General features: G+C 42.9%; 2 protein-coding genes across 3 annotated transcripts in view; both read left to right on the plus strand.

Annotated features, from left to right (window-relative positions):
• Nucleotides 1–27,978, plus strand: part of IGSF5 (immunoglobulin superfamily member 5) — a 246,295-nt gene that overhangs the window by 64,799 nt on the left and 153,518 nt on the right. The window lies entirely within an intron of this gene.
• Nucleotides 1–27,978, plus strand: part of B3GALT5 (beta-1,3-galactosyltransferase 5) — a 60,359-nt gene that overhangs the window by 8,274 nt on the left and 24,107 nt on the right. The window contains exon 2 of one of the 2 annotated variants that reach the window (XM_063803641.1): nucleotides 25,308–25,538. The gene's annotated coding sequence lies outside the window, so the exon portion shown is untranslated. Of the gene's footprint in view, nucleotides 1–22,332; nucleotides 25,539–27,978 lie in introns of those variants that run through there. The other variant, XM_016938553.4, reaches the window with a different exon arrangement.

The raw sequence follows: 27,978 nt of genomic DNA on the forward strand, positions 1-27,978 counted from the left end.
ACACCCTTTTTCAAATTAAGAAAGATCTCTTTTTTATTATGAATTGTTGCTGAATTTTATTGATTCTTTTTTGATGTAGCTTTTGAAATAATCATAGACTTTTTCTTCCTTTAATTTACTGGTACAATTTATTAATGCATTTCTTGTGTTTTATTTAGGACCTTTCCATTTGTATTCAAAAGAGATATTGTTCATAATTTTATTTTCTTTTACTATCCTTGTCTGAAGTTGTGTATTTTTTCTCTGTCTCTTGGAAATGGCTTGTACAAAAAGGTTTTTTTGTTGTTGTCCCTTTAAAATTTGGTAAAGCTCATCTCTAAATCTTTCTGGGTTGTTGCATCGTAGAGTGGAGGCAGTGGACTTCTGATGACAGATTCATTGTTTATTTAGGTTCTATTTCCTTTTGTTTATTCAGGTTCTATTCCTTTTCAATGAACTACGTTAATTCATGATTTGCTGGAAAATTATTTCAAAGTTTTGAAATTTATTGGCATAAAATTGTTCATAGTGTTTTCTTATGATTTAACATTTTAAAAATTTCTGTTGCAGACCTTTTTGACTTTAAATATGATTTATTTCTGTCTCTTTTTTTCTTGTTAACTCTTGGTAAAGTTTTATTTGCTTTATTAGTTTTTCTGAAAGAAACAGTTTTTGAGTATGTAGATAATTTCTTTGGTTGTTTTATTCTGTGTATCAATGACTTGATAGTTATATCCTCGTCTTTTTCTTTTTCTCACCTTTTAAATGTTTATTGCTCTTTTTTCGTAGCTTCTTGAAGTATATGCTTAATGTATTCTACATATTTATTCTTTTGACCTATAACTTTATTTCTAAATAATTTTTAATTGCTGTCCACAGGTTTTGGTATGTTGGTCTTTCATTGTTATTTGGTTTAAAATATCTATTATGATTTCCTCTTTAAGCCATAAGTTTTTTTGAGGCCTACTTTTGAAAGTTTCAAAACATACATTTTTCTCCAGTATGTTTTTATTGTTGATTTTTAATCCCCATAAGTGGTATGTGTGCAATTGAAAAGAATGTTTACTTTCTGTTTCTATGTGGTTTAATAAATGAAGTTTATTAATTTTCATTGTCAAATCATTGTAACTAATTTTTGTTCTATTTGGTTACACGTTTCTAAGAGAAATGTGTAAAAATACAATTTATTCTTAGAATGCTATCAATTTTTTGTTATATGTTTTGATGCTGTGTTGTTGAAGCTTACAAGTTCTAAAGATCTATATTATACTATCTATATTATAATAATGTATGGTGAATTGCTATGTAGTGTTGATACTTTTGGCTTGAATTCTTTTTGCCTTACATAGCTGCACTAGGGGTTGGTTTCTTTTTCTTTTCTCCCCCTAACTAATAGCAAGTATCTTTCCTGCCTATCGTTGTACCTTTACTTTGGGTGTGTCATTTGAACTCGCATATAGCTAGATTTTTTCCAACCTGATTATTGTGTTTCTAAGCAAGTGAACTTAATCCATTTATAATATACATAATTTCTGAGGCCTTTGGATTTAATTCTTTTATCTCATTATGTGTTTTCTTTTTCATACCTTTTTTCTTTGGTTCTCTTTTCTTCATTTTTTCATCTCCTGTTGGATTGATACAGTTTTCTACATTCCCATTTTACTTCTTTTGCTGGTTTTCAGACTGTAGACTGTATATATATTTTTAATGATTATATTTAATCTTGAATCATGTATTTTAACCATATATAAACATTTTTGGTATTCCTGTTATTTTCTCTATCATGACAAGGACCTCAGCACAGTTTAACTAACAACCTTGTTCCCTTATTTTGTAACTATTCCTTAGTTTGAACTTGTAAATTTTCTTTTCTTTTCCTCCCTCCCTCCCTCCATCCTTCCTTCCCTCCCTCCCTCCCTCCTTCCTTCCTTCCTCCCTCCCTCCCTTCCTCCCTTTCTCTTTCTCTCTTTCTTTCTCTCTCTCTTTTCTATCCATCCCTCCCTCCTTCCTCCTTTCCTTCCTTCCTTCCTTCCTCTGTTTCTCTTTTCTTGGGTAATTTCTTATATTTTTGGATGTTTTAAACATGAAAATGTAGTTATTTTTATGGGCATAAATTAGTTAAATTTCATGATATATTTGATCAATTTTTGTGCTCATTTTTGTGTCCTATATCCCTTGACATACACCCGAGTTTATGCAACTTCTTGCTGAACTACATTCATTAATAATCCTATTATTGAGGCTACATGGGTGATAAGCTTTCTTACTATTTCTGTGTTTGAAAATATTTTAATTATGGCTTTGCCTTTGTGTATTAGTTTAACTGGGTATAAAATTTTAGATGGGCAGTTACTTCTTTCCAGCATTTTGGTATCTTCTATATGTATTATTGGTCACGGGAAATGGCTATCAGCTTAATCGTGACTGTTTTGTTGATAATTTGCCTTTCTCCACATTAGCTTTTAGGACTTTCTCATTTTCGACGTTCTGTAGACTCACTATGATGTGGAAGATACGTTTATCTTTATTTATCATGGTGAATACCTAGAGTCCAGTTTTGATTTGAGGTCTCATATTTTCAATTCTGGAAAATTCTCAGCTGATATGTCTTCACATATTTTTTCCTCTGCTTTTCCTCCATTCCTTTCTTCAGGAACCCGTATCAGAGTAAGCCAACCCTCTTCATGTATCTGCTACATCTCCTTTGTCTGTCCAATAAGTCCTGATTGTTACTGGAGACAGTCATCTCTGGGGAAGGAGAATGATTCTCCTTTCAGTCACAACCTTCCTTCTCTCTGTGAAAAGTGGAATGGCAAGTCTGAAGGTTTTTTTCTCGTTTATCTCCAGAGGATCATTTCTCTTAAGTCTCCTTTTCACCACCTCTGTTTACCTTTCTCCAATCTGGGAAGGGAAACTATTAATGAAACTTTGATGAATTTCAGTTCCTCACCCCTTTTCTGCATTCGCTCCCCCCATAAAACATACATGTAAAATTCTGGTGTTTTTGGTGTTTTTCCCTGGCCACCACTTTCAAGGAGTATTCCAAAAGTTGTGTCCCTTTGTTTGGATGCTGCTTGTATATTTTTGGCCAATTTGAACTTACTTTTTTCATTTCAGTGTGGGCAAAGTAGAGAAACAAATGCCCCCAGGCCCTACTACACATTTGAGCAATAATAGTTGTGAATATTATTCAACTCATCAGCAGTTACTTGGAGTGGGTGTTCAATGGCTTGGTTTTGTAGGGAGTCTGGCACAATGCCCAGGTGTCTGGAAGCTTTGAAGAGAAACAGGTGCCTATTATAATTGGATATAAATGAAGGAATTGAGGAAAGTGAATGAGGCAAATGGTGGAGTGCTGGTTTTACTGAGGTGGAGGTGCTGATGGAAGGATGGTGGTGGACATTCCATAGACACAGCGTGTCGTGAATGCTGCACAGCGAACTCTCAAAGGTTTTCTGGAGAATCCATAAATAACCGAATTTGGATTTTTCAGAATTTGGCTTCTTCAAGGATAAAAATGTGTAAATTACCTCTTTGCTAGTTGTTAGCTAATCAGTTTACCTAAAAAAAAAGTGCAAAAATAAAATCACCTCCTCCAAGGCGATAGTTTTTTTTTTCTTTCCATCCTCACTCTCTTGAAAATCCTGTTTGTGCTTCTACTCTGAGACTCAGTTTACCATCTGACTCCGTCCGAGGGAGATCATTTGCAGGAAGGATAACTAAACTACATGGAAAATGAGGATTTTTCTCTGGGTTCTTCTTTGACGGCTGGCTCTCAACTCCATATTGTAGACTATGGTGTAACACTTATGTCCAATATTACAGACACACTTTTTCAGTTTCCTGTTTTGGTGACTTTTAATACATGCCACTTACACAGGTCTAAAGGAGGCTCTTTCATTGATGTCTGTAGCCACCTATGGCACAAAAAGCCAGGTGGTTTGCACATGTTATTCCATCAGGTAGAGGGAGGAGTTTTTCCAGGCTAATGAAACATGATGATGCCAAATGGTTAGTGAAGAGTGATGGAGTTAGAAAGCAGTTTTCGTGTGTGATCAGTTGTTCTGAGCCTGATGGCTCTACCCCGCCTGCTGACCACTTCGGTTGACCCAGCTGCAACCCCACTCGGTCCATCTTTTATTTATCTGATTTCCTCATTAGTCCATGGGGTGTGTTCCTCGCAAGCTTGAATTCTTTTCGCCTAACCTAGCTGCACTAGGGGTTGCTCACTTTGTTTTTCCTTCCCCCTTCCCAACTATGTGCAGGCATTTGCAGCAATTTATTAGTTTCAAATAAATTTGGGTAATCTTGCCTGTGAGTCTCCTTTTTGAGATTCATTATGCATATTAATTTTGGAAGATTTCCAAAAAGTCCTCAATAAAGAAACCTGTTTTCATTTGGTTTAACCCAGTGGTTTCCCAGTTTGCAATTCTACCTTCCTCTCACCCCCGCAGGGGCGCACACAGGGATTCCTGATGTCTGAAGGGGCACGGTTAGGGAAACTCTGCCTCCACCTACAGAGAGAACTCCACGTTCCCTCTAGCCCTAGTCTTGGCTTCCCTTCAAGCCCTTGATTTTTTTCTTTTATTCATAGTTTTTTTTGGGGGGTATAATCAATATTATGCATGTTATCTGTAAAGTTTACAATTCAGTGAACCCCTAACTCTTTTAAAATTGTGGTAAAATAGACATAATGTAAATGTACCATTTTCACGACAGTTTTGCGGCATTTTGTCCATACACGGTATTGTGCGACGTTCATTACTGTCTAGCCCCAGGACATTTCCATTACCCCAGAGGAAATCTTGTACCCATTATCAGTCATTTCTCCTCCCTACCCCCAGCCCCTGGGAACCCCCATTCTATTTCCTGTTTCTATGGATTTTGCTACTCTAGGTATCCCATGTAAGTGAAACCATACAGTATTTGTCCTATTGTGTCTGGTTTATTTCATGTAGCATGCCTTCAAGGTTCATCCATGTTGGAGCATGTGACAGAATTTCCTTGCTTTTTACGGCAGAATAGTATTTCACTGTGTGTATATATAGCATTTTGTTTGTCTATTCATCTACCAGTGAACACTCTGGTTGTTTTCACCTTTTGGCTATTGTGAATAATGCCACTATGAATATGGTTGTACAAATATTTGTTTGAGTCTCTGCTTTCACTTCTTTTGGGCATATGCATGGGAGTGGAATTGCTGGATTATATGGTAATTCTGTTTTAAGTTTTTTGAGGAGCTGTGATATCATTTTCCACACTGGCTGCACCATTTTATATTCCCACCAGCAGAGCACAGGGGTTCCAGATTTTCCAGATTTCCTTGCCAACATTCGTTATTTTCTGTTTTTTTTTTTTTTTTTTTCCATTAATTGCTATCCTGGTAGGTGCGAAGTGCTGTCTCATTGTGACTGAGATTTGCGTTTGCCAGTGGTTGGTGATGTTAAGCATCTTTTCATGAGCTTATTGGCCATCTGTATATCTTCTTTGGAGATATGTCTATTCAAGTCCTTTGCCCCTTTTTAAACTGGCGTTTTTGTTTTTTGTTGTTGACAGACTCCTAATTCTTAACAGATATGATGCTCTCACTGTGATGAACTTGACTTCTGGGAAGATACTGGCTGCATTCATTTCTGTTCTACTTTCCTAGGCCAATCATTATTCTCCAGCAGTCACCATTTCTTATGTTCCTCACTTGTCCTGTTCTCAGGCTGGACCTAAGAGCTCATTCCCTCCCATCTCTTCCCACATTCCATATCATGGACTTTCTTCTTTTCAGCTGTTGGTACTGTGGGGGGGGGGGGGGGATTTTATTGAAGCTAACTGCCATGATCACCTTCCTTTTCCTTCCTAAAGGATTGTCATCTGCTTTCTGATTTTAGCCACAGTAGCTTGGCTGAAGTTGCATTTTGGAAGTTCGAGGCTTCTGGCTCCCAGATTTCCTGTAGAACGGACACTGGTGACTATCCTTTGTTCTTGAGGCTCCTTTGGTCTCTGGGACACTTTCCTGTGATGCCATGAAGGGGAACGAGCAGGAAGTTTAGGGTGCAGAATTTGGGGTGCATCACCTGGCTTCAGATGCTATCTCTGCCCATGAACTCACTCTTGGTAAAGTCACCCTGTGGGGTTTCTCCTTAGTGAAAGAGCACATTAACACCTACCTTGCAGCTGGTGGTGAGGATTCATTGGGAAATCACATGAAAAGTACTTAGAACAGTTGCTGGCAGAGAGGAAGTGTTAACAAGGTAGCCACTGTTGGGGCATTAAGCTGGTTTTGCTCATGTATTCAGTCGATCCTCTTTCACCTCCATTTCCCCCCAGCCTTTTTGTTTTCTAAATTCTGTTCTTTGCTATTCATTTTTCTGCTCCTGGACATTTTCCCATTCTTGCCATTTCAATATTCCTGTTTACACAGGAGATTCCAATCAGTCCTCTCTCTACCTTTTATTTATTCATTTATTACTTATGTATGTTTGTTTATTTAAGATGTAAGAAAGCATAGGGTGGAGAGGTGCTAGGATGTCTAAATGCTAGAAGATGATACATCTTCCTAGCTACTTGACAGGTAGTCTTTTGGACTTTAAACACACTTTAAAATAAGTGACTTACAAGCACCACTTTAAAATACTAAACATTTTCATTTTAAACCAGCATTACTGGTATTATAACTATATGTGCTTCTGCACATCAGTGTAACTGTACACAGATTTAAGAGGAAATGATAGGCATTTATACTAGTCACAAAACAATAAAACCAGGGATGAACACTAAGTTTAATAAAGATCATTTATAATTCTAACCACTTAGAAATAAGAAAATTGGCCGGGCGCGGTGTAATCCCAGCACTTTGGGAGGCCGAGGCGGGCGGATCACGAGGTCAGGAGATTGAGACCATCCTGGCTAACACGGTGAAACCCCGTCTCTACTAAAAATACAAAAAATTAGCCGGGCGTGGTAGCGGGCGCCTGTAGTCCCAGCTACTCGGGAGGCTGAGGCAGGGGAATGGCGTGAACCCGGGAGGCGGAGCTTGCAGTGAGCCGAGATCGCGCCACTGCACTCCAGCCTGGGCGACAGAGCGAGACTCCGTCTCAAAAAAAAAAAAAAAAAAGAAATAAGAAAATTAACTATGAGGTCAAGGGAGAAATTACATGTGCAATAACAGATTATTTATAAAACAAAACCAATGAGAACACTAGACATGATAGACAAAGACTTTAAAATCGTTATTATAAATACGGTAAGTAAATTAGGGGAAATGATGAACCAAATGGGTGAAAATATGGAGAAATCAACATAAAAATGTAATCTCTTTTTAAAGTTTATATAAACTTATGGGGTACACCTGCAGTTTGGTTACATGCGTAGATTGTGTAGTGGTCTGGTCAGGGCCCTTAGGGTGAGTATCCATCATCCAAGTAACGTGTATCGTACCCGTTAAGTAATTTCTCATCCATCCCCTCACCCTTCCGAGTCTTTGTTGTCTCTCATTCCACTCTCTACATCCGTGTGCACACATTTTAGCACCCACTTAGGGATGCTGTCTCAACATTTTAGTGGGAGGCTTCTTGTAGCACAAAACGGTGCCTAAGGACATATTTCCTGGAGGACGTTTCGACCCTTGTCACATCACTCCACATCAGCTGCCACTGGCTCATACACAACCGTGTCAGTGCTGTGTCAGAGATGGAAGAATTTGACCTTTCACCAGTTTCTGTGAAATACATTGCTTTGAAGATGAAATCACAAATGTCGTCCTGTACAGGGGACCTAATGGGACCATGTCGAGTGATTATATCTTGAGCAGATGTAAGTCTTTAGAATGGTCTAGATTATGACCTGAGTGCTTACTGGTCTCTGGATTCTATGAAGTACTTGTTTGATTTTCACAAGATCTTTAGGAAGTAGTTAGTGCTATTCTCTCATTTTACTTTTCCATTCTTATTTTTAGAGAAAATCAAGTCTTAAGAGGTTAACTGTGCCCAGAGTCTTGTAACTAAAAAGTGGTTGACTTGAGATTCCACCCAGTTCCCTTGGATTCCACATGCAGAACTCTTAACATCCTCTTAACATCCTTTTTTTTTTTTTTTTGAGATGGAGTCTCGCTCTGTCGCCCAGGTTGGAGTGCAGTGGTGCCTGATCTTGGCTCACTGCAACCTCTGCCTCCTGGGTTCAAGCAATTCTCCCTGCCTCAGCCTCCTGAGTAGCTGGGTCTACAGGCCCGCGCCACTGCACCCGGCTAATTTTCATATTTTTAGTAGAGACGAGGTTTCACCATGTTGGCCAGGCTGGTCTCGAACTCCTGATCTTAAGTGATCTGCCCGCCTCGGCCCTCCAAAGTGCTGGGATTATAGGTGTGAGCCACCACGCCGAACCTTAACATCTTGATTGTATTCTATACGTGCCATTTCACATGGTCTATTTCTCATTTTTCTTGTTCTTTTTTCTTTTCTATGCTGATTAGATACACTGGAGCTTAATCCATTTTAGAGTGTGAGTGCATAGTGCATATTTATCAGTAATATTATGTTTTAATATTTGAATTAATTCAATCCTGCTTTTAATTTTATTATTCCTGCTATTTTCTATAAAACTTTTTATAACTTTCTGTAACTTTTTAGAATTTGTTTTCTAAATTCTTTGAGAGCTTAGTCTTTTTCTTTCTTTCATAATGAACATGCTTAAGGCTAAAGCTGCCTCTGAAAGCAACTTTGAATGTGTTAAAGGAATCATATCTAGTGTTCTTATTAGTTTTCTTTTATAAATAATCTGTTATTGCAGATGTAATTTCTCCTTTGACCTCATAGTTAATTTTCTTTAAGTGGTTGGAATTTTAAAATGAACTTTATCAAACTTAATGTTAATTCCTGGTTTTACTGTTTTGTGACTAGTATAAGTAGGCTATCATTTTTCTCTTAAATCTGTGTACAGTTACACTGATGTGCAGAAGCACATATAGTTATAATACCAGTAATGCTGGTTTAAAATGAAAATGTTTAGTATTTAAAAGTGGTGCTTATAAGTCACTTATTTTAGCATAAGTTTGAATTTTTTCCAACTGATTTTGAAAATTTAAATAGAATATATATTCCCAATAAAATTTTTAGAGTAAATGACTAGTTTTGGTTTTTGTGGGAAAACGGTCCTAGCGTATTCTCTAACAACCAACACTCAAAGCCAGATACCTGTGAAAAAACTGACGTGTTTTAAATGGAACAGGAGACCTCTCCAACAAACCCATCAATGTTTAACAATCTTAATGAGCTTTAAAAAAGTGTCATATTTTAGCTGTGAATCACTTCACGTTAAAATCTGTGGTTTTCCTGCCAAAGTTATCTTTAGTAAACGCGATGTATTGGCAGCCAGATTTGGAGTGAAGTGAATGTGAGTGAAGCTGGAAGCAGATTCTGCAAGAAACCCAAATGTTGGAGGGGGGTTTTCCAAGCATCAGAGTCTTAGGTCTCTCAATACCCCCTTTGACACTCGTGGCCACACTCTTCCACCATGCCCATTACAGTGACTCACTCGGAACTGCTTGGGAATCAGTGACTTGGGTGAGTGCAATATCTCTTTCACATATTGCCGGCTTCCTCCATCAACCCATAGCATCTGTGCTGGGTTTATGCTTTCAAGTGAGAAACGGTGAAATACACAAGGGGATGGCTTGCACTTGACTCTGGGATGGTGTTTGCATGTCAGCGTTTTCTTTCACATTAAATTGAGTGGAGCTAAACTCATTTGGTTTCAGTGAAGGTAGTTTCCATGCATTCACTGAAAAGCTGGGATTGCTGAGAGTGGTGACCAGAAGAGAGAAGGCCATGGGGAGGTAAGGTGAGGCAGGAATACTAGAGGGTGGGGCAGGGCTCAGCTCAGTGGCGATGTTTCCCCAGCAGCCTTCAGGCCTTTCATCCCATCATTTCTCTCCTCTGATAAGTGTCTCTGCTTTAAGAGTGTTTGCCAGACAGAAATAAAAATCGATTGGGGGAAAAATTATATGGAAAAAAAATTTTCCTTTCAAAGTATTCCTGGAGAAGAGAGGAAGCACGCATGGATAGAATGAATGAGATGTTCTTGGGGCACAATGCCATCTAATGTTGCTATTATTGCATTTGCTGCTTAGCAAAGTACATAGAAGGCACATTGCAAATATTCAGGTATTAGCTGTGTTAAGTAATTGTTTTCATTTAGTAAATGTATTAGTTTGCTTGGGCTGGCATAGCAAAGTAGCACAAACTGAAAGCCTTAAATAACAAAAGCTTATGATCTCACAGTTCTGGAGGCTGAAGTCTGAAATGAAGGTCTCAGCAGGGTGGGTTCTTCTGAGGGCGCTGAAGGGGAATCTGTTAGGTGCATCTCTCCAGGTTTCTGCTGGTTAATGGCAATATTTGATGTTCTGTGGCCTGTGGAGCATCTCCCCCATCTCAGCCTTCATCTTTACTTGGTGTTCTCTGTGTGTGCCTGTCTGTGTCCAAATTTCCCCTAATTGTAAGGACAGCAGGGATATTGTATTAGGGGCCCACCCTACTTCAGTATGACCTCTTCTTAATGAATTGTATCTGCAAAGATCCTATTTCCAAATAAGGTCACATTCTGAGGTAATTGGGGTTAGGACTTCAGCCCATGAATTTTAGGGGAACATAAATCAACCCATAACAGTAAAGATCTATTAACTCACTTTAGGAAGCTGATATTTATTTAGGAAGTAAATGTTTATTGAGCATCTATGATGTGACATGCATGAGGTATTGAGATTTAAACAGATATGCTTAAATATTTTCCTGTATTCCAAGTCACTTTCAGTAAAGAAGTAGAGAGACGTAAATTAATAACTAGAATACGGCAGAGCTATATGAAGGTATGCACGAGGAATAGTGCTGGTATCAAGAAAGGGGATGCTGGTGAAGCCTACTTTTTAGGGGAGATGTCAGGGAAATGTCACTGAGGGGGCTACATTTGGGCTGCATATGAAAGCATTAAGAGGAGCTCCAGGGCAGTCTGGACAGAAAGCACAGCGTGGAGATCTGACATGAAAGGGTGTGTTCGCAGGACTTTAAGCCATCTCATATGGGAGTGTGGTGTCCACTGGGAGGTGATGGATTGCCACTGTGAAGTTTCAAGTGTTGGAGCAGAACTATTGGACTTGTGGTTTTGAGAAGTTCTGCCTGACAGCCTGGTGGCTGGCATGGAGCTGGGCTGTCAGGTACCTCTTATTTTCCATGTCCATTCTGTTCTATTCTACTAGTAACTGTCTGTCTTTTCCAGCATTTCCCAAGTCTTCCCTTACCCTTTATGGTGATTCTGCAGAAGGAACAAGCTGGTAAAAGCACTTTTGGGAGACTGGGGAAAGGAATACAAATATTCCTATGTTAACTATTTTCTGGTCCCAAGTAGGCTATTGGTGACCTTTGGTATGTTCAGATAAGCAGTGGGAATGGAGGCCGGAGGACAGTGGGTTGAGGATTAATTACGTGGTGGATGAAGTGGTGCGAGTGGTGAGTTGCAGAAGCTTGACTTGGAAGGGAAAGAAAATAAGAGGCTGACAAGGAGATGCCAGGTAATTGAGGTAGGGTCTGTTGAATGTTTTTTGGGGATGAAATTTTATTTTGTGTTAACAAAGTAGAAATTTACAAAGGAAATGGCCCCCATTTTAACAGAAAAATCAATACCATTTGCATCCCTCATTATTAATATGCATTGGAACTTCATCCATTGGACCTGGTGAAGAAGGCAGTCACCGTCTCACCAGGCTGGAAGCCTGGATGTTGGAATGTGGACATTTCCTACTAGAGTGGCTTGAAAATCCCCTTGGACCATTCTAGTGGTAGGGATGGGGGTATAAATGTGGGTGCTCCTTGAGAGGAAGGAATGAGCCAAGAGGGATGGAGCCCGGGGATGCAGGGAGAAAGTGGCCTTTGTTTTATGGTTATGCACTCTATCCAGTTTATATGTTTCAGATGATTTATTCAACAAACCTTTGTGTATCTCTTCCTACTTCTTTCCCACTGAGCTAGGTAGGTCCTGGGGTTCCTGTGAGTCCTGGGGCTGTAGTCAGGCAGTTGCAATATCTCATCATTCTCATGCTAATTTTTTCCTGACCTGAAGATTTCCATTGGAAAATGATGATTGCACTCTTCTAATAGAAGGCTAAGTGATTTAGATCTGGGAGCAGGGAAATGGTGGCTGTGGTTCTTCTAGAGGGGGAAGAGGATGTAGACAGGTAGTTTCATCCAATGCATGAGGGCCACAAAGGTTTCTGTTGACCCCTGGTCTTATACTGCAAACCCTTGGTAACAAGGAAATCATAAAACTAGGGGTGACTCATCACCACTGTGATGAGGTGTTTCTGAGTTCAAAGGGAAGGGTCAGTTTAACTCAGTGAAATGGTTATTTTTTGTAATGACATTCATTTCCTTGGTTCTTTGCTTATGTGACACCTGGATGTACAAGATGGTTAACAGAATATTGCTATGGAGGCACTTTGACAAGTCCTGAACCACCATCTGGGTGAGAATATTTGTAACCAGCACAATACTTATACATGAATGGCCGCTGTGAAATGGGTTTCTAAGGGGCGATATTATAATTTGCTTTCTTAAGAGCACTGACTACAAAGACATCTCCTAAACTCTTTCTTTGTAAACTTACCAGAAACCCTTGTATCCCCATGGATGAAGCCAGAGCTTTTCAGTGGCTCAGGTTTCTCCTTCTAACAGTGCTTGAAATTCCTTCCACAGAGAATGAAGCTTTTAATTCTAGAACCAATGTTCAGATTGTGCAAAGGCATGGATTTAAGGTGACAGCTATTAACATTGGCAAGGTTCTTTCTATTGTGAAAATTGCTTTCGTATATATTTGGTTTATTTTGCCCTCCGGACAGTCCTGGGCTTCATTATTGAGTAACTTATTTTCTGTTTGAAGAAACGGAGGCTTAGTGGTTTAAGAAAGCTGATTACAGTCAAATGGCAAGGATGGGGTAAATGATGGAGCTCTAAGCGTTGGGTGTCGGCATCTGTAATATTTGTGCATGACTGACTACACAGCTCTCCTTCTGAGTCAGTGGCTTTTAAGCTCTTTGGAACCACAGTAAATTCCTTTTACCTCATGACTCAGTACACACATATGACCCACCAAACAGTATTTGCCTTGACCATTCCCCATGCCTTCTAATATTTTATTCTACCCAATGCTGTTTTCTTTTCAACGTCTGGTCTTATTAAATTGACTTGGTGATGCACTAAGGGGTCATGATGCAGAATTTGAAAAAATTACACTCAGTTCCTTCCCTAAGAAGTAGAGGAAGGTCAGAAATGGAGGATGGTGGGGAAGGAATGGGGTGTGTGTTTTTCCAGAGTAGGGTGGGAGGGAAATGGCCTCTCACAGCCCACTTGTCAGAACTGCTCCCATGTCCCGATCCGACTTCAGAGGTGGGAAAACGTTGGGAGCTGGTGAGGTGGGTGGGGAAAATCACTGTCTGCCACACCTCTCGTTTCTTGCGTTCAGTCCACTTTTGTGGCCATCGTTTGTTGTGCTGGTTGGCTCACTCTGCCCAATTCTTCCTTCTGGTTGCCAGTTCTCTTTATATGTCTACTCTTTTACTGCGGGTCACTCACATCTATAAATGACGGTCTAGGTTGTACAGTCTCGGAGGTTCAAGTGGAGTCTTTTGGCAGCTGTGCAGGCCAGCATTTGCATCCCTGCAGGGGCTGCAGGGGGCCTTAACCCTCCCCCATCAGTGCCTGGTTCTCTGATCCTGGCCAAGCATATTGGTTCTCAAAGTGTTGCCTGGAGTCTGGATGTGGGAATCTGCTTCAGGCCAGGCCAGGTGATCTTGAACCCGAGGAACAGAAGTCATCACGTTTGCTCTATGTCTATCAGGAAGACAACTCAAAGCACATTCCCTATTCATGTCAGGGCAGTAGAATCTTCCCATTTTCCCAGAGACAACGCGTAATGGCAGGCCAGAGGAAGCTCTGTGATCACCCTAGAGAGGAAAACAGCAGGCATAAGAAAGCATTTGTCATCTCAAGGCAGAAATCACCCACTTTTTACAAGAATGTCCCACTGTGAAATCAGAATGTTCTACCATGCCATCTGCAACAAAACTGAGGGCCCCCGCAAAGCCCACCTTCCAAAAGACATGGTAGCATAAGATAAACGGCAATGATTGCAATTAACAATGGCAGTCTCTCAAGAGTGGGCATGCCTGCGGGACCCGTGTTGATATTTGGATTTGGATTTTTGCTTGTTTGTAGATTTTGGGGTCATCTTTTGTTAGTGTTGGGAGGTAGCTGTGTGTGGTGAAATCCGTGGATTTTTCCCACAGCTAGAGGAAATAGGAGGTTGAGGGCAAGATGTGCCATGGAGAGTGAAGGTGTGTGAGTCAAGGGATGATCCTATGGAGGGATGCCTGCTTCTGAGAGTCTCTTCTGCCATATTAACAAATCACAGATGCGTTTGAGTTTCCTGTCTGGACACCCATGGTTTGTTATTGTGTCTGTACTACTTTCTGAATAGGGATTATCTTCCATGCTCTTTTTTTGTTTTTTGAGATGGAGTTTTGCTCTTGTTGCCCAGGCTGGAGTGCAATGGTGCGATCTCAGCTCACTGCAACCTCTGCCTCCCGGGTTCAAGCAATTCTTCTGCCTCAGCCTCCCAAGTAGCTGGGATTACAGGCATGTGCCACCACACCCAGCTAATTTTGTATTTTTTTAGTAAAGACAGGGTTTTGCCATGTTGGTCAGGCTGGTCTCGAACTCCTGACCTCAAGTGATCCACCCACCTCGGCCTCCCAAACTGTTGGGATTACAGGTGTGAGCCACTGCACCTGGCCTCTTCCGTGCTGTTAATCCTCACATACCTATCTCCTGGGACCAACTGGCTAAATGCTGGGATCTGTGTTTATTCACCTCCAATTGTCAGTTCTGTGCATGTGCTCTTAGTTTCCTTTTCCCTCTTCTCTGCATAGCTTTTTTATTCCCTTTGATACTCCAAGATTAGAATCTTTGCTAGGGCCAGGACTATATCTTTTGCATTCTCTTGTCCCAGCAACTAAGATAGGACATTTTATGTTGTGGAACTGACAAGTTTCTGAAATTTCCATCCATGGACATGATCCACCATAAACCACAGAAGTTAAGTACTGGAATGTTTACTATCGGGCAATTTGCTCATTATCTCTAAGCCTCAGTTTCTCATCTTTAGAGCAGGGATGGTAGTATCACATGGAATCATTGTGAAGTTAATTGAGAAAATGCATGTAAAGAATTTAATGCAGTGCTTGACACATAGAGACATCACTCTATTATTGATATACTAACTTCCTCAAGAAATTAACAGAATGAACCAGGATCACAACAGTGAGACCATGCTGTGGCCTGGAGAGAAGGCGTGGAACTGCAGCTGTGCTGGGAGGGGCTGTGAGGAAGGAGCTGAGCAGAGAAATGTGACTTTAGCCAGGAGAAGCCAGGGAGGGATCCTGGGAAGAGAAACCCTGACGCCTTTCCTTGTTGTTGCTTCCCAGTGACCAAATCCAACCCCCCTGTTGTTGCTTCCCAATGACCAGATCCGGAGGACACTGGCCAACAAGGCAGCCCCAGATGATGGCATTCACAGGAGACAGGCTCCTGTGGCTTAGATAAGGACTGGCACATCTTCTTCAGGGGCTGTGCACACACCTTATTGTTGCCCACGAATTCCCTGTTTTCCACGAGTCCTTGGCCTGACCAGTGCTTCCTTCTGTACAGGATTGCAGGATCCTGGGACTGGAAAGGACCCTGTGATCACTCTCCTCACCCAGTCTCTTCATATGGAGGGAAGATCAAGGTTGTCTCCTGTGTGGCTTTGGTGGCGGTCAAATGGGGTTCTTTTTATTGGCGTTGCCAGAGTCTGCTGGGGAGCAGAGCACACAGAGCATGCTCAGAACGTGGTGGTGGAAGGGATCCGCTGTTTCTCATGACTTTTAGCCTTTACAGCGGCACCATGTTTTTACACTGAGCCACGTGTTGTCTTTCTCATTCATGGGACTGTTTCTTGCAAGTGTCTTCCTCTTAGTGTCTGTGTTTTTGGAGGGACCCTGCCCTCGAGAACAGGGGAACTGTGCTGTGCTCCTCTTGATCCCCTGGGACATTTACTATTAGGGCCGAGCACACGGGGCCAGCACATACTTTCTGAATTAAATTTCACAAGGATTACCTGGAAAGCTGTGACTTTTTCCGAGTCCTAAAACCGAGGAGCACTGTTGGTTCCTCCCTTTTCCTTTCTAGGGGCATTGTGGCAGATGTCTGTTCCTGCACTTGCAGCTCCATGAGAGGAGAAAAGCCCCCTTCCTCCCAGCAGGGCCATTGCCACTCTGATGGGCATTACAGGGAATCCTAAAGATGGAGGATCTGTGTGCGTTCCCTCTCTGGAGGGTAGAGACCAGGCATTGCATGCCAAAGCCCATCAGGTACGAGGTAACACCCAGTCCAACCCTTGCTGGCATGAAACCACTGTGGAAACTCTTGTCATGTCAGTCAGCTAAGGCTTACGATGTTTTCAACTGAAAAATCTTTGCTGCTTCCCTGTTGTATGCAGGAAACAGCTGCCTGGGTATTTGTCAGTCCTGCTGTGTTCTGTGTGTCCCAGTCTCCATGACGGCTGCCCCGCCCAGGGCTTCTTTCCTGGGAACACCTAGCAGCACTGCTCCCAGCTGTGGTTGCAGAGACAAAAGGAACAAAGGCCATTGATTCATTAACTTGCCACCAGGGAACCCACCTGCCGTGGCTTTTCTTGCAGCAGGATTCAGAGGTGCTAGAGAGACAATGGTTTTTCTAGAGTCAAAACGGAAAACTTGACAAGTCTTCTCTTAAGGTGTCAGTTTTAGAAGCAAGGAGACTTAATTGGTCTTAGGGTACATTGGGCAGTCCATGGTTTGGCTGCAAGGGAGCAAGTGAGCCCTTTGGGGACATTTTGAAAGAGGAAGGATTATTTACTGTTAGGGGCGGGGAGCAGGAAGCTTTCTGTGGCTGGATGTTTTCTGGAGCAAGTCAGGGTCAGGGTGTTGCCTTTTGGGTCCACCTGTCATAATGTCCTTGCCACACCGGGCCATTTCTCACTTTTATGTCTGTTTGATACGGAAGAGGGGAAGAGAAGTGCTGGCAAGGGAAGGGCACGGTCCCTTTAAATGATACTGAAGGGGGAAGGGCGTGGTCCCTGGTTAGGGCTCCATCCCCAGGCCTGTGCCCACGAACCTAGGTGAGGACAGGCATTTTTGTTTTCCTGCCCAAATGTTGCATTTCCCAAGACCACCCTGGCCTGCCACACCCCCATCCTGTGCCTGTAAAAACCCCAAGACCCTAGCAGGCAGACACACAGGTGGCGGGACGTGGAGAGGAGCACATCAGCGGAGGAACACATGGGCGGCTGGACGTCAAGAGAAAAGCACAGACAGGCACCGACAGGCACCAGCAGGCTGCAGGCCACCGACTGGCAGAAGGATGCGGAGGTGGGCTAGGGCAGTCGGGGGAGAGCCCAGGCCGTTCAGCAGCCTGACTCCAGGGGAAAACCATCTCCCTCCTGGCTCCCCCATCTGCTGAGAGTTTCTTCCATTCAATAAAACCTTGCACTCATTCTCCAAGCCCACATGTGATCTGATTCTTCAGGTACAGCAAGGCAAGAACCCCGGGATACAGAAAGCCCTCTGTCCTTAAGATAAGGCAGGGGTCTAATTGAGCTAACACAAGCCGCCTACGGATGGCTAAACTAAAAGAATGCCCTGGAACACACGCCCACTGGGGCCGCAGCAGTAAACATTCACCCCTAGACACTGCCGTGGGGTCAGAGCCCCACAGCCTGCCCGTCTTTATGCTCCCCTAGAGGTTTGAGCAGCGGGGCATGGAAGAAGCGAGTCACTCCCCCATCACACGCCCTGAGAGGGGGACAAGGGAACTTCTTCTGTTTCGTGTTGACACAGAGGTGGGGTGTGTGACTAGGAGAGGGATTGCGTTTGCCAGAAGTGAGTGGTAGGTGGATTGCGTGCTGACTGAAGCCAGTTTCCCGTGTACAGCTCTTCAATCTTAACAGTAGATGACAAAACTGCTAATGGGACATTGGGCTGGGTGGACCTCTTTCCCACAGCCTCGCTTCCATATTACCACGAAAGGAAGGTCCACGTTAATTTCTGCCATGTAGACGGAAGCCACTTATTAAACTAACAGAACAGGTCATACTCCATGGAGTTTGTAGGTGAGGTGCCACCTCTCTTCTTTTAGGTCACCTGACTTTGCCTAGCATGAAAGATAAGTTGTAACATGTTCCAGAATTGTGATTCTGTTTCCCTTGCAAGCAGCTTCAGGCATCTGGCATTTTCTTTCTTTCCTTCCTTCCTTCCTTCTTTCTTTTTCTTTCTTTCTCTCTCTCTCTCTCTTTCTTTCTCTCTCTCTCTCTCTCTTTCTTTCTTTCTCTCTTTCTTTTTTTTTGACAGAGACTCCCTCTGTCACCCAGGCTGGAGTGCAATGGCGCGATCTCTGCTCACTGCAACCTCCACCTCCTGGGTTCAAGCAATTCTCCTGCCTCAGCCTCCTGAGTAGCTGGGATTACAGGCGGGTGCCAGCACACCTGGCTAATTTTTGTATTTTTAGTAGAGATGGGGTTTCACCATATTGGTCAGGCTGGTCTTGAACTCCTCACCTCATGATCCACCTGCCTCGGCCTCCCAAAGCGCTGGGATTACAGGGGTGAACCACTGCGCCCAGCCCAGCACGCATCTGTTATTTTCTAAGTCACTGGCCCCTGCATCCTGTAGCTCTCCTAGCGGCTAATCTGAAACTATGGGATGCAGGGCTTGTTAGAGCCTCCTCTCTTCATGCACGTGAAGAGAATGTCTATAAAGGGCTAAATAACAAGCTGTCAATCAATAACTGTAAAATGTAAATGATGTAACTGTAAAATGTAAATAAATAACTGTAAAATGTACCTGGAGGGCTCATTAGCAAGCCTCTGGCGTGGACAAGGATACCTGAAGCTCCTGTAGTTGCTGCCATGGTAGAGGATGGGGGTGGGCTTTGAAACGGTGTTATTCCCATTTGATAGATGAGGAAAGCGGAGGTCTGAGAAGGTAAATAACTCGCCTGAGCTCTCACTGTTAGTGACAGGCAGAAACAGCCTTGCAACCAGGCTGCCTGTGTTTGATTCAAACCCACCGTGGAGCACATGCTTTAAACCACCGAACATGACTCTAGGTGGTGGGCGGTGTCTTGTGGTTGATAAGCAGGGTCCCACCAGCCCTGCGCCTCCTGTCTTGGTTGGCTTGTCACCCTAGAGAGTGGCTGTGTAGGAGCCTAGTTGCATCCATCCCTGCTCCTGAGGCCCCTTTCTCCCTCATGCTCCCTGGTTCAGACCCTCTTCCCCAGGTCAACAGTTGCTCTCGCCCCATGGGTGAGAAGTCCAGCTCTTTTCAGGATCTATGTGTCTCAACGTAGGAAAACACCTTAAGAGTACCTGTAAGGCAGTCAGTATTTGGGCCTATCCTTAAAAGTTCTCAGACACATTTCGAAGGAATTAAACAATTATTTGCCCAGCCTGTACTGAACTTCAAAACTATGAGGTCTTGTAAAAATGAATTATTTGATGATAAAGTGGATTCCATCAAGAAAGATGAAATCCGTTCTATTTTTTTTTTTTTTTTGAGAATGAAGACAGTTTTAATATTGCCTTTCCAATCTGGATGCTTTGTTTGTTTGTTTTTCAAGACAGAGTCTTGCTCTGGTTGGAGTACAGTGCTATGATCATGGCTCACTGTAGCCTTGACCTGGGATCAAGCGATCCTCCTGCCTCAGCCCCCTGAGTAGCTGGAACAATGGGCACATGCCACCATGCCTGGCTATTTTTTCTATTTTTTGTAGAGATGGAGTCTCACTATGTTGCCCAGGCTGGTCTCGTCTCGAACTCCTGGGCTCAAGCGATCTACCTGCTTCAGGCTCCCAGAGTGCTGGGATTATAGGTGTGAACCACTGCACCCAGCTGCATTCTTATTTCCTTTTCTTGTGGTGTTGAATGGTGAAGACTTCCAGTATAATATAGTGGTGAGAACAGATATTTCAAGGTTGGAAGATGCCAAAAAGTAGTTTGCCATTTGTAAAGAAAGTTCGGGATATTAGCTAGAGTTATGCACTACTACAAACATGATAAATCTCACATTACTAAAAACATGAAGTTAAAATCCATAGCAGTTGTATTTTAGCTTCCGACACTACAGAACTGTGTTTATGCCTGGGATTTCCACAGTTAAACTGATTTTATGAAAATAAGTGTCAGTGATGTCTCTTTAAAGCATTAAAATAAATAAAAAAATTTTAAAAGCTGAAATGTGATATGAAATTGATGCCCTAAATTCTTACTCTAACTTTGTTTACTAGAATATTAGCATTATGGAATTTAGATGAAAAAAAGTTCTTAAAATTAAGCTAGTCTTATAGTCCATGTAATGCTTGAATTCCCTTTACCGCGTTTTTTAATATCTTCATGGTAAATAATTAACTATTTTCTGGAATAGCTCATTCCACCTTTAGATTTTACTAATTGTTTGCATAACCATTGTTAAGTCTTCGATTGAATCTGATCTCAGTATTTTTTACCCACTGGTTCTTGTTCTAGTCTTTTCTTTCTCTGAGACATGTTTTCTAAATGTTAAGCATTATAAGTGACATTGAAAATTCTTCATATTCCATCATATAATTCTTCATATATTCTATCATATAATATATGCTCTCTTTCTCCTGGTCTCTCTCTTCTGAATGTCATTCAGGCTTATAAGTCCCTGGTAAAAGTGAGACATGTAAAACTAACTGTCCAGGAGTTTTTTTGATTCATGTTCTAAACGCTATGCTTTGATAGCCAGACTAAGAGGACTTTTGCTGTTTTGGTAGCAAATCCCACAGCTTCAAGTAGAATTAATGATCCCCATTTTACATATGAAAAGTAAAGAGGCACCAGTTCTTTACAACAGCATACCAATTTGACTTGTCTGTTCTGTAGTAGCTTGCTCCGTAACTGTTACTTTCCATAGGAAAATCTTCCCTATAACAGGCTACATGCTTCAAGCTTAAATAATTAATTTCTCCTTTGGCTAGTTTTTCATCACATCCATTCATCACGGGCTCTGAGCTAGGCACGAGAATTAGCAAATGAAGAAAGCAAAGGTCAGCTTCAGAGATGTTTATAAAATAGTGTCCTTTATATTACAATATAATGACTGCTATAAAGAAGCATATATAAAGTTAGTAATAAATGGTAATAAATTACTGATCTCTGCTCTGGGGAAACCGAGAGGATGGGACATTTCATTTGAAGAATGTAGGAATGGCTGAGCTGAGAAGGCATGGAAGGGCATTGGAGACCCAGGGACCTGCATAGACAAAGCAATTGAGGTACGGTAACTTAAGGAGTTACATACATTGAGTTTCCTCTTCTTATATACCTCCTATTTGGATTTTCAAGTTTCTTTTTTGTTTGTTTTTGGATGTTTCTGTTTGCTGTGTCTCTTTCTTTGGAAAGTACTTGTAAGATCAGCTGTTTTTGAAGACATTAGAAAATACAGACAAGAACATTTTCCTCACTTTTTAAAATGGATTAACATATGGAGGAAGTGGGATAATTTTGATTTTGTCTTAGTCAAAATAGCCTATTTTAAATATTTTGTTGGCTGGGCATGGTGGCTCACGCCTGTAATCCCAGCACATTGGGAGGCTGAGGCAGGATCATGGCTGGAAGCCAGGAGTTAGAGAACAGACTGGGCAACATAACGAGACTCCCATTGCCACAAAAACAAACAAACAAACAAAAAAGAAACCTGGGCATGGTGGTGTGTGCCTTCGATCCCAGCTACTTGGGAGGCTGAGGCAGGAGGATTGCTTGAGCCCAAGAGGTCAAGGCTGCAGTGAGCCAAGATCATGGCACTGCACTCCAGCCTGGGCGAAAGAGTGAGAACTTGTCTCAAAAAAAAAAAAATTTTGTAAATGTTCTTTCCTAATGGGATAGACACAGTGGGGAGGGGTAGCTTGAGTCTGTTACATGAATGAAATGGAATGAGTACTAAACTGGACTCAGTGGGGCCATTGGCGAGGGCCTTGTGGAGATGCTGACGGAGATGGGCAGCATCGCAGGATTGAAAAGCCTATCAGTGCAGTTTCATGTTGGTGAAAATAAAAGCCTGGGCCGGGCACAGTGGCTCACGCCTGTAATCCCAGCTACTTGGGAGGCTGAGGCAGGAGAATCACTCGGACCTGGGAGGTGGAGGCTGCAGTGAGCCAAGATTGCACCACTGCACTCCAGCCTGGGCAACAGAGCGAGACTCTAGCTCAAAAAAAAAAAAAAAAAAAAAAGAAAGAAAAAGAAAAAGAAAAAGAAAAGCAAAGCCTGTGTGAAAAGCCTTAGCGTTAGCTCTCCTGGCAGCAACAGCTGCCTTGCCTGCCTCTGCTTTCGCAGCTGTTTTATGTAGGTGACAGGTGGACAGGAGAACAATTGAGCTTTTTCTTCTGGTTGAATTTGCGTTTCCTCTTTCATTTGTGGGTTATTGTTTGAAAAGAAGTGTACCCACATTCTCTGCTCTGTCAGCATCTTCCTTCCCAAGTTTTGAAGCATGCCACAGATTGCTAGGAGACAGCTGAAAATTTTAAAGCTTTTTATTATGTGTGCTTAAAGAGGGAGGAGAGATGCTCCTTGATGAGGGAAAGGTGCTTAGCATTTGGCAAGAGGAGATCATGCCTTCTCCCCCTACCTTCCCGCAGCTCCTCGAGGCTGGTGTGCAGGGGGAGTATGAGTTTTGCCTGCTCCCCTCTGTGGCTTATTTTGTAGTAAAATCTTGCGTTCTAGTGGAAGTGATTGACACTGATAGTTCTGTCAATCAAGGAAAATGACCAAGGCAAGTCTCAATCATTTCAGGAGGTTTACTTGCTAAAGTTAAGGATGGGCGCCTGGGAGACAGGTCTATGCCTTTCTCCTAAGGTGATTTTGAGGTCTTTAGTATTTACAGGGGAAAGGGCAGGATATTAAGAAATAGGCAATTTTCATGTGAGAGGTGGGTAAATAGTCATTCATGCCTTTGTCTGGCTCAGTGAATCTGCATTTGTACATAAGGTAACGTAGACAGTAGGGCAGAGGAAACCATCAGATATGCATTTGTTTCAGGTAGGCAGAGAAATGACTTTGAGTTCTGTCCTATGTCCCCAACACCTGTGAAGATAAGGTATTTGTTTACATTACCATGTTGAACTTTAACAGAAATGCTGTAGGGTAAAGAGCTTGGGACTCACAAGGAGTTTCCTTGTGGGCAAAATATGAGGGAGGTATGTAGCTTTTCATCTTTGTCACCATTTTATTTAGGAACCCAAATGGGAGGCAGGCTTGCATGACCCAGCTGCCAGCTTGACTCTTCCCTTTGGCTTAGTGAGTCTGGGGTCCCAAGATTTATTTTCCTCTCACAGTTCCATTGCAAAAAGTGCGAAGTTCACAATGATGGGAAACATAGAGAAGGTACAGCTTCAGCGGCTTACATAACCATTGTCTGACCTTCGAAACGATGGTGTGTATCCCTAGAGAGAGTGCAGGAATGTCTTGTGTTCTTGTAATGCACAAGGAGGGAAAGGGAGCTAGTATTTATTAAACTCCTACTGTGTGCCATGAATGCTTTCATTTAATTCTCACATCAACCTTCAGATTGGGCATTGTGACCTTTTAAAAATGAGAGCTTGGGTTGGGAGAGAAAAAATGATTTGCTAAGATTATCCAGGAGTGACTGGAAGACCCCAGCACTGGCCTCCCCAGGGTCACAGGCTTCTACCTCCCCGCCATGCTGCACTGACTGTCTTGGGGGGATGGATGTGTGTTGACTGGCTCACCCCCCTTTCTTCTCACTCTTCTTATACTGCCAGGGGTGGGTTGTGTTGTCAGATGATTGGCCCAAATTATGATGCAGTCATAATCAAGAGCATGAGCCCCAGGGAATGGAGGCGTCAGGCATGACCTGGTTAGCAACGTGCTCCCTAAGTCATGGCTGGAAGACACCACGTATTTCTCTGCTGGCCTGTATCTGCTCACCCTGCTGCTGACATCCCTACTGTGTCCAAAATCACACTTTCCTGACCGTTCCCGGAGTCTTATTTGGTAACCACAGGCAGCGGGCATATAAAGGCACAGTTGCCCTCTTCCTACCATGAGGTTTGGTCCAGGAACAGAGACAACTTTCTCAGCTGATGTTTTTGTTTTCTTTTCTCCTTTTCTGGGAATCTGACCCTCAGGTCTCGCCCTGAGTGTGCAAGCTTTTCTTTGCCTTTGGAGGGAGGCAGGAAATTCTCCTATCCTGGTGGACTCAGCCAGAGATGGCTTCTTTTTCTTAAGTGCTTCCTTATCAGAATTTTCCCAGCAGGAGGTAGTGGTTCATGATGGATGCGTTGGTTTCCTCACATCTGGAAAATAACCAGTGGGGACTGCCCCAGCAGTGGTTTGGTGTGTGTGGAGCCTCTCTGTGGCTGACACCACGTGGTGTCTCCCCATTTCACATCTGTGCGAGGTGGCTTGGACACACCGAGGTGCTGGAGACCAGCAGCACCTCCTGGACTAGCTCCTGCCAGGGTCTCTGCTGGCTAAGAGGCAAATTGGGGGGAGTCATACTGGACTTGGAATAGAGACCTGTTGTCCCTGTTCCAGTTGGGACAACCTTTGAGAAACACCACACCCCAAGGGCAGGCAGTGGTCAAAAGGGGAGAATAATTCACTGTCAGCATCCCTGTTAGCCAAACTGTCCCGACCCGGGGCAGATCGCTTTGTTAGTATAATAGTTTTTACTCTGTTAAACAAAGGTCCCCACATTAAAACCTGTTCTCAGTGAAATCTTAGGCTCGGACACTGATCCCGCAGCCGCCCTCTGCCTCCCAGCACAGGTGGGATATCTTGGATGCATTTATTCTCGCCCCTTGCACGGTTGGAGTAAAGTGCTTATGAAAACATCTCTTTTATTGATTCTACATGCTTTTTAAAATTCCATTTTCAAGATCAAGAACAGAGAATGCGTGGTGTGACCGAAGGTCTCCTGCTGGTGTGGAAAGGTGGCAGGCTGCCTCTGCAGCTTTGCCTGGAAGCTGGTGCCCTGGACTACTGCTTCTCAACACTCCCGAGGAGTTCCCTTTGGCTGTAATCACCCACCGGCCTCCTCTGTATGAACAGCACGGGTGAAACTCTTGATGTTACTTCTTCCTCCATTGAATAAGCCAGATTCTCTTTTTCTGAGGAATAATTGAAGTCTTTTGCAGGGTACGTAAGCAAAATTACCTAACGCTCTTAAATTTTTCATACAACAGTTTCATCTGGAAGAGAGGCCATTGAAACCAAGCATTTGTGTTCAAGTAAGAAAATGTATCCAAGTCACAAAGAAACATAATTTTGCTTTTGGAGACATGAGCAGCTTCATTTCTCATTTGTTCATTCGAAAGTCTCCACTGGGCTTCTGAGTGCCACATCCTGTCCAGAATGATGAAATATACAGAAAATGGTGCCTGCTGACCTTCTGGAGTTATTGGCTAGTAAGAAAGGTGGGTGGTATTCCAAGGTTTGTACCAAGAATTAATAAAATACAATCCCAATAATTAAAGTGATACAGTACAAAATGGGGTGCTGTGAGTAGTGAATAAGGAAATGAGGATTAAAGGTAAGGAAGAGTTAGCTGAGCAGAGAGAGAAAGAGGAAAGCAAAACTGGGAAAGAGCAGGAGGGTCAAGAACTGAAAGGGGGTTGGGTGCAGTGGCTCATGGCTCTATTTTCAGCACTTTGGGAGACGGAGGTAGGTGGATCCCTTGAACTCAGAAGTTCGAGACGAGCCTGGGTAATATAGCAAAACCCCATCTCTAGAAAAAATACAAAAATTCCCTGGGTGTGGTGGTGCATGCCTGTAGTCCCAGCTACTTGGGAGGCTGAGACAGGAGGATCGCTTAACCCTGGGAGGTGGAGGTGGCAGTGAACCAAGATGGCGCCTCCGCACTCCAGCCTGGGTGGCAGAGTGAGACCCTGTCTCAAAAAAGCAAAACAAAAACCAAAAACTCCACACAGCTGAAAGGGAACAAGGATGTCCTGATGGCCGAGAGGCAGAGGAAGTCCCTTGGAACAACAGGACATTGCCAGCCAACTGAAGGAGTCTTTGGTTCTCACCTTGAGGACGGCCAAACTTGTTTGTCAAGAACAAATTCTCAAGCCTTGTAGAGTTAAGATGGCTTCGTGTAGCACAATTCAATCTGAGCGCTGGAAATTGCTTCCATTGCCTGTGGTTTAGGGTGCCTCATATAAATTGAAATCCAGCAGGCCAGTTTCTAGAAGGATCATACTCCCTTGTTTTAATTAATTAATTAAGTTTTTGGTTCTCGGGCCTCAGTCTCCTGAGTGGCTGGGATTACAGGTGTGTGCCACCATGCCCGGGTAATTTTTGTATTTTTTGTAGAGACAGGGTTTCACCTTGCTGGCCACGCTGGTCTTTAACTCCTGAGCTCAAGTGATCCACTGACTTCAGCCTCCCAAGTGCTGGGATTATGGGCGTGAGTCACCATGCCCGGCCCCTTGTTTAAAGTCTTCCTCTTCCTTCCCCAACCCTTTGTCTGTGGTTTGCATGCTGAATTCCTATCACTGTCAAATTCTTCGTGGAGACCTTACTCAAGCAGCCTAGAGTCTATGGCTTTACCATTAGGGCAACAAGCTTCCAGAATAATCTGGGAGAAGATGTTCTTTGGGAGAAAGCACTTGTCTTTGTTTTCAAGGTGTTTTATATGGGGTTAAAGATACCATCCTCCTGTTATCTCACTAGATGTAGACAGTTAAAAAGCTTTTACAAAATTTTCAGAGTTTTCTAATGTGGTTGGTTGCACAGAATAATTGGCAGCCCTATTAATGATGTTCTGATGATCCTCTTTTGCTATGGTATTAATTTGTTTAGTTTAGTTTTGGGTCAGAAGAAAGACCTCATTGCTTTGATTCTTAGCTTATTGTGTAATCAAATCTTACTTTTTAAAAAAAAGTCCATTGTAGATTGGCCTTCCTGAATCTATAGACAACATATTTGACACTGTGGACAAAATTGTTCAAATAAAATCATTCAGTGTTATTTGGGTTATTAATCAGAAAAGAATGCATCAGATTTAAAAGAATCGGGTTATAAAAATATTGACTGTGCTTTTGGCTGCTTAGAGATTTGGAGCTGCAAGTAAAGGTACTTAAGTTAAAAAAAAAAATAGAGCTTCAGCAGGTGGTAGATTGTAGAGTGAGGGGAGGGGACAGGACAGAGCCTGAATGGGGGCCAGACCCTCCTAGCATGTGCACCTTCTCTTTCTCACTGTCCTGAGTCTGAGTCCCAAGGCCAGGTGAGGTCGTCTTCTCTATGTTTAGGAGAGAATAAGAGTCTAGGGGGTTAAGTGATGCTTCCTAGCATGAAGCACAGTGGATAGGTTGGAAGAGAGCAGCACTTCCGTCTGGTGGTGCATTCTGGGGGACAAGTTTGGCCCTCTATGCAGTTGAGGGAAATCTGAGGAGACCCCCATGGCCACTCCCCATGACCAGTGCCACACTGTATACAGCAGGTGCTCAATAAATGCTGGGAGATGATCTTTGCTATGGACTGAATTGTGTCTCCTTACAATTCCTGTGTTGAAGGCCTCACCCCCAAAGGGATGGTGATTGGAGAGGAGGACATTGGGAGCTGAGTAGGTTCAGTGAGGTCCCGAGGGTGGAGCGCTCGTGATGGGATGAGCGTCCCTGTAGGAAGAGGCACCAGGGCTGTCTCTGCCGTTGTGGGGATACAACAGGAAGCCGACCATCTGCAAGCCAGGAGGAGGCCCTCGCCAGAACCCGGCTGTGCTGGTACCCTGATCTTAGACTCCAGTCTCCAGTACCATGAGAAAAGACATTTCTGATATTTAAGCCACCCAGTGTGTGGTATCTTGTCGTGGTTGCCCGAGGTGACTAAGACAATCCTTAAAATGCCTTCCAGCTC

Source organism: Pan troglodytes, chromosome 22, assembly GCF_028858775.2.
Source record: "Pan troglodytes isolate AG18354 chromosome 22, NHGRI_mPanTro3-v2.0_pri, whole genome shotgun sequence".
NCBI classification, from domain to species: Eukaryota; Metazoa; Chordata; class Mammalia; order Primates; family Hominidae; genus Pan; species Pan troglodytes.